Source organism: Microcebus murinus, chromosome 16 (genome assembly GCF_040939455.1).
Source record: "Microcebus murinus isolate Inina chromosome 16, M.murinus_Inina_mat1.0, whole genome shotgun sequence".
NCBI lineage: Eukaryota > Metazoa > Chordata > Mammalia > Primates > Cheirogaleidae > Microcebus > Microcebus murinus.
Genome location: NC_134119.1, coordinates 53,079,642 through 53,087,602, shown reverse-complemented (window position 1 = coordinate 53,087,602; position 7,961 = coordinate 53,079,642).

Sequence of the window (7,961 nt, the reverse complement as noted above, 5' to 3'; positions counted from 1 at the left end):
AGGAAACTGGACCCGGACACGCCCCGCCTGTGCCACGGCAGGAAACTGGACCCGGACACGCCCAGCCTGTGCCACGGCAGGAAACTGGTCCCGGACACGCCCAGCCTGTGCCACGGCAGGAAACTGGACCCGGACACGCCCAGCCTGTGCCACGGCAGGAAACTGGTCTCGGCCACGCCCTGCCTGTGCCACGGCAGGAAACTGGACCCGGAAACGCCCAGCCTGTGCCACGGCAGGAAACTGGACCCGGACACGCCCCGCCTGTGCCACGGCAGGAAACTGGACCCGGACACGCCCCGCCTGTGCCACGGCAGGAAACTGGACCCGGACACGCCCCGCCTGTGCCACGGCAGGAAACTGGACCCGGACACGCCCCGCCTGTGCCACGGCAGGAAACTGGACCCGGACACGCCCTGCCTGTGCCACGGCAGGAAACTGGACCCGGAAACGCCCAGCCTGTGCCACGGCAGGAAACTGGACCCGGACACGCCCCGCCTGTGCCACGGCAGGAAACTGGACCCGGACACGCCCCGCCTGTGCCACGGCAGGAAACTGGACCCGGACACGCCCCGCCTGTGCCACGGCAGGAAACTGGACCCGGACACGCCCCGCCTGTGCCACGGCAGGAAACTGGACCCGGACACGCCCTGCCTGTGCCACGGCAGGAAACTGGTCCGAAGAGCGACGACTTGTCCACAGACGTGCGCTGGCGCCGCCACGAATCCTGCTCCTCAGTGAGGAGACCTGGGCCACAAGGTGTGTGTGGACCCCAACACACACACCCACACCACACGTGTACCCAACACACACATCCCACACATACACACCAACACACACCAACACACACAACCCACACATACACACCAACACACACCAACACACACATCCCACACATACACACACACCAACACACACACCAACAGACACATCCGCACCACACATGTACCCAACACACACACATCCCACACATACACACCAACACACACCAACACACACATCCCACACATACACACCAACACACACCAACACACACATCCCACACATACACACCAACACACACCAACACACACATACACACCAACACACACCAACACACACATCCCACACACACACACACCAACACACACACCAACACACACATCCGCACCACACATGTACCCAACACACACACATCCCACACATACACACCAACACACATACCAACACACACACATCCCACACCTATACACACACCAACACACACATCCCACACATACACACACACCAACACACACATCAGCACCACACATACACACCAACACACACATCCCACACATACACACCAACACACATACCAACACACACACATCCCACACGTATACACACACCAACACACACACCAACATACACACCAACACACACATACCAACACACACACACCAACACACACACCAACGCACACACGTCAACACACACACCAACAGACACACACATACACCAACACACACATCTCTACATGCAGAAACCAACACTCACACCCTAACACACATTAACACATACACTTACACCAACACACACACCCAACACACACACCAACACACACCCTAACACATTAGCACATACACCAACACAAACATATCCGAACACAAACACACCCAACACACATCCCAACACATGCACACACATACACCAACATACACACCCTAACACACATACCAGAACATACACATGCACCAACACACACACCAACACACACACATACACCAACACACACACCCCAGCACATACACAGACTACACACCAATACACACCTATCCCACACATACACACCCCAAAATATACCCCAATTCACACACGCCAACACACACATACACACGCCAACACACACACACACGCCAACACACACGCACTAGCGCATGCACAGCCGGCTCACGGAGAAGCAGAGGGCTGAGCGGGAGGGAGGGCGGAGGGGAGAGGAAGGGAACGGGGCGGGTGAGTCTGCCTCAGGGGTGCCGTGGAAATGGAGACTGGGCCCTGCCCCCACCGACGACAGCCTCCCGGGGCCTCCCGGTTCAGCCTGAGCTAGAGCCTCCGCGCTCAGGGACGGTGACAGGCCGCCTGCCCAGGGCCTGCCACTGCCCGCCGCGCAGTCTGGCGCCCACGTGCCCCGCGCCGAGCGCCCGCCGTGCTCGCCTGTTACTTCTCCCCACACGCCAGGCCCCAGGCCCCAGGCCCCAGCTTCCTGCCGCCTCCCGTGTCGCGGCGCCCGCTGGCTCAGCCCGTCCCAGCACCTCGGCGCTCTGCCCAGCAGGGACGGGGGCTCCCGCGCCCCTGCCACCAACACGGGCACACGCCCCCGCAGAGTGCGGCCCGGCTGTCCCGTCGCACTGCGCCCGTGTCTGCAGCCCTGTGACCGTCGCACTGCGCCCGTGTCTGCAGCCCTGACCGTCGCACTGCGCCCGTGTCTGCAGCCCTGACCGTCGCACTGCGCCCGTGTCTGCAGCCCTGTGACCGTCGCACTGCGCCCGTGTCTGCAGCCCTGTGACCGTCGCACTGCGCCCGTGTCTGCAGCCCTGTGACCGTCGCACTGCGCCCGTGTCTGCAGCCCTGTGACCGTCGCACTGCGCCCGTGTCTGCAGCCCTGACCGTCGCACTGCGCCCGTGTCTGCAGCCCTGACCGTCGCACTGCGCCCGTGTCTGCAGCCCTGACCGTCGCACTGCGCCCGTGTCTGCAGCCCTGACCGTCGCACTGCGCCCGTGTCTGCAGCCCTGACCGTCGCACTGCGCCCGTGTCTGCAGCCCTGTGACCGTCGCACTGCGCCCGTGTCTGCAGCCCTGACCGTCGCACTGCGCCCGTGTCTGCAGCCCTGTGACCGTCGCACTGCGCCCGTGTCTGCAGCCCTGACCGTCGCACTGCGCCCGTGTCTGCAGCCCTGTGACCGTCGCACTGCGCCCGTGTCTGCAGCCCTGTGACCGTCGCACTGCGCCCGTGTCTGCAGCCCTGTGACCGTCGCACTGCGCCCGTGCTGCAGCCCTGTGACCGTCGCACTGCGCCCGTGTCTGCAGCCCTGTGACCGTCGCACTGCGCCCGTGCTGCAGCCCTGTGACCGTCGCACTGCGCCCGTGTCTGCAGCCCTGTGACCGTCGCACTGCGCCCGTGTCTGCAGCCCTGTGACCGTCGCACTGCGCCCGTGTCTGCAGCCCTGTGACCGTCGCACTGCGCCCGTGTCTGCAGCCCTGTGACCGTCGCACTGCGCCCGTCTCTGCAGCCCTGACCGTCGCACTGCGCCCGTGTCTGCAGCCCTGACCGTCGCACTGCGCCCGTGTCTGCAGCCCTGACCGTCGCACTGCGCCCGTGTCTGCAGCCCTGTGACCGTCGCACTGCGCCCGTCTCTGCAGCCCTGACCGTCGCACTGCGCCCGTGTCTGCAGCCCTGACCGTCGCACTGCGCCCGTGTCTGCAGCCCTGACCGTCGCACTGCGCCCGTGTCTGCAGCCCTGTGACCGTCGCACTGCGCCCGTGTCTGCAGCCCTGTGACCGTCGCACTGCGCCCGTGTCTGCAGCCCTGTGACCGTCGCACTGCGCCCGTGTCTGCAGCCCTGACCGTCGCACTGCGCCCGTGTCTGCAGCCCTGACCGTCGCACTGCGCCCGTGTCTGCAGCCCTGACCGTCGCACTGCGCCCGTGTCTGCAGCCCTGACCGTCGCACTGCGCCCGTGTCTGCAGCCCTGTGACCCACAGCCGAAGCCCCGAGGCCGCAGGCGCTCTGCCCAGCTCAACACGGACAGCTCGCTCACCGGACCTCGGTTCGCTAAGGTCGCCTCCATGTACCTGCTTCGTGCACCCTGGCAGAGGTGACTCAGGTCGCTTCCGAAATAGACTTATTTATATTTTACTTCTATAATCAGGAAAAAACTAAAATTGAGTGATAAAGGTCTTGGTAAATGCGAGAGAGGGGCCACACGCTGCCCTGGCCGCCTGGGCCTGTCCACACCTGCGGCGCCTCCACACGGGGAAGCTGTCCGAGCCACACACGCCGCCTCCCTGAGCCTCAGTTTCCAAATCTGCCCCTCAGGCTCTGTTGGCCCCAAGTGAGGGGCCCTCCCCATCTCCCTCTACTTAATTTATCTTCAGACTCTGCCTCTCAGCGGCTCCTTCCCCATGGCCTAGAAAGTCCCTCACTGGGACGCCAGGTCACTCCCAGCTTTAAAAACACAGAAATGGAAAGCCCCTCCCCACTCCAAGCAGGCCCACGGTCCATTCAGATATGGGGGGCTGACCATGGCCAACTTCAGAGCCTGAGATGAGGGAATGTGGCCACTGACTTCCCTCACCCAGGGCCTGTCTCCAAAGGCAATTTAGCCCAGTTCTCCTGTCAATAACACAAAAGCTCCTACAGTAGCTCAGTTGAAATAGCACCACCTCCAGGAAGCCTTCCCTGATGCCCTATGGCAGGGACCACACCAACACTGCAGTCCCCTGAACTAATATTTACTGTGTGCTTGCTCGGATGCCTTTATCACACTGTCAGCCCTGCACTGCTCCCTCCCGACAGCCTCTTCCAGCTGGCTCCACAAAGTATGCTTGTCCCCTTCCCCACCCCACGGTATGCAGCTCAAATTTCAGTGAATCATTGACAGATACGAAGGATAGCCTCCCAGCCCTCGAGGTGGGTATGAGCTAGGGCCCAGGCCGGACAGAGTTGGGGGCAGAAAGCCACACGGGTTACTAAAGGAGACACTGCCGCTCCGAGGGCACGAGTAATTTAAGGGGCTCCTTCAGAGAAGGTGGTCCTGCTCTCCTGTAAGGCATTTAGGGTCACCCTTTGGTTAAACAGATGCAACCACTAGCGTGCACAGCGCACCTGCCTGACTATGTAAGGACTCCTACAAGTAGGTAAGACGACAAAGATGAAAAGACTCAACAGAAAAATGAGAAAAGGAAATTAGCAAGTCATTCCCATCAAAGGAAAGACATGAAAAAGAAAAAGAAATAATTCTTTAATTCACGTAAAAAGAAAGGCAAATGAAAAAGCTTTGTCAACTCTCATCCTTTTAAAGGAATGTGAAGTAAGCTAGAAATGCAGCACCTTCCAAATGTGACAGTGCAGCAAAGGCCATTCTGCACCCCAGCAGGAGTGCCGTCAGTGGGGACAGCCTCTCTGGCAGCGTGGGTGACACAGGAAAGAGAATGCCTCAGCAGAGAGCAATGTCACAGCAGAGGCTTTTACTGATTTATTTAATTTTTTTCGAGATAGGGTCTCTCTCTGTCACCCAGGCTGGAGTGCCGTGGTGTCATCTCAGCTCACTGCAGCCTCCAACTCGTGAGCTCCAGTGATCCTCCCACCTCAGCCTCCCAGGTAGCTGGGACTGCAGGTGTGCACCACCACTCCCAGCTATCTTTTTTTCTAGAGCCAGGGCCTCGCTATGTCGCCCAAGCTAGTCTCAAACTCTGGCCTTGCGTCATCCTCCCATCCTCAGCCACCCACAGTGCTGGGATTATAGGCATGAGCCACCGTGCCTGCCAATACAAAACTTTTAAACACACATACCTGTGTGTTCTAGGGGTTCAGGTGTAAATCTCACTTTTGTGTCAAGATGGATCATTTCTATGGGCTTGGGGAAATAAATTATGGTAGTTCATGATGGAATACTAAGCCACTGATAACACACTGACTGCCACACTAGGAAAAACAATGTTTTTCCTTAGAGTCATGGTGTTTTATTAGGAAAATAGAATAAAAACTTTGAAAACAAAGTGATCCTGTCTAATTTAATGAAAAACTTGTTACTTTTTGTTGTTTTCTGTGCATGAATTATATGCAGCGTGAAAAATAGTTCTCGTGGCTTCCAAGGTGAAGAGACATGTGAGTTATACATGGTTCAGGAGGCCCCGGGCTCAAAACTAGCATGAGTTAAATACAACTCCCGTGGCAGTTAATGTGTTAAAAAGAATGAAGTGTTTCTGTGTGTGCCAATATGGGAAGATACCAAGGTAAAAACACAAATCAAGGTGCAGAATGATATTTAGGTATAAAACCAAATGATACACAAATATGTAAATGCAGAGAAGTATCTGGAAAGATGTGTTGGGCGTGGTCACCTGTGGGGGTGAACCGAGGGTGCAGGGCGGGGAGGCTGTGCCCCACTTCACGTCCTCCGCATGGGCTGGCCTTCGCCTCGTCTGCATGTTCGTTTTGACATGCCACATAAAACAGGGCGTTTTTGATGGCAGACTAGAACCTTTCCGCAAATATTATTCAGCCTGAAAAAGGAAGGAAACTCTGACCCACGCTACAGCATGGATAGCCTTGGGGACACCAGGCTAAATGAGTGAGCCAGTCAGAGAAAGACAAATCCTGTGCGAGCCCACCCACGTGAGGCCCCTGGGGTCGCCAGACTGGCAGAGACAGGGAGTGGAACAGAAGTCCCGGGCCTGCGGCTGGGAGGAGCTGGTGTGAATGGGGACAGCGCTTCTGTTGGGATGAAGAGAGGTTCTGCAGACGGATGGTGGTGACGGCGCATGACAACGGGAATGCAGTGAATGCCGCTGACTTGTGCACTTAAACTGGTTAAAATATCAATTTTATGCATATTTTACCACTATTTAAAAACTGAAAAAAAAAACAACCCTTTTCTGGATCGATCATCCAATTTAATCTTCCCAAGAGCTCAGTGAAGGGGCCAGCCTTGACCACACTTTATAGATGAGGAAACTGAGGCAGGCGGGGGTTGCACATCTCGTCCTGGACCCCCCACTGGGCCGTCAGATTTGGGAATCAAACCCAGATTTCCCTCTTCCCAGCGTCCCCTTCCTCCAGGGCAGGGACGTCAGCACCGAGCGGTGCCGGCTGCCATCTGCCACGTTTAACTGCCGCAGCGCGCTAAGCCAAACTAGCCACCCCCGGTGACCTCGGCGACTCGGGCATTTTAGAGCAAGATGAAAGCACACAATAGTTTAAACAATCCACGTCATGATGGCACAAAACTCCCAGTGGTGCACAGGGAAAGAATAGCACCCCTGCTAGTCTCACCAGGTAAAGAAAAATTGGATGGGTCATGTCATCTTCCAAACTCCAATAACACAGCAAATGAAATTTTAAATTAAAATCTTAAGTCTTCCACCGTGTAAGCAGATGCCTCCTTGGCCAAACGGTCTCTGAGCTCAGCCTCTGACGGTTGTGCAAGCCACGCCACGCGCTGTTTTCATAAAAGAGTTGGTCGCCAATACAGTCTGCCCCTTTTACTTGTTCTGGTTGTGAAGGCGACAGACGCCAGGAGCTGGCCCCTCTCCCGGCGCCATCATGAGATGTCCTTCCTGCCCTGCTGCTTGAGCGACCAGGGGCAGGGCCTTTTCTGGCTTCTCCCGATGTTTCCCAGGGAATGGCAGGAAGCAGGTGCTCCGCAAATGCTGGGCACAATACATAGTGGGTTATTAATATTATAATATTATATATTATGCATAATCATCTAAAACTTGCCCTGGCTTTGCATACTGTTGCAGGTTAGATTGCTTCCCTCCCCCCCAAATTCACACGTTGAAGGATGTGACCTTATCTGGAAACAGGGTTGCTGTAGATGCAATAGACTAAGATAAGGTCATTAGTGTGAGTTCTTGATCCAATATGACTGGTGTCTTTATACGAAAAGGGGACATTGGACGCACAGACACACACAGGTGGAGCTCAGGGTGATGCTTCTCCAAGCCACGGGACACCAAGATGGCAAGCGGAGCCCCAGCAGGCCAGACGGGCCTGGCACAGGTTCTCCCTCGCAGCCCTCAGAGGAATCAGCCCTGCTGACACCTTGATCCTGGCCTTCCAACCCCCAGACCGAGAGACGACACGTCTCGGCTGTGTCCAGCCAGCCGCAGGGAGCTCCTCAGGGTGCTGTGTGTCCCGCCTCACTGCTCCCCGAGTCCGGCATGACCTCCAGACCACGTCATGAGCTGCCGAAGCTCTACAACATGTGTGGCATCATGGAG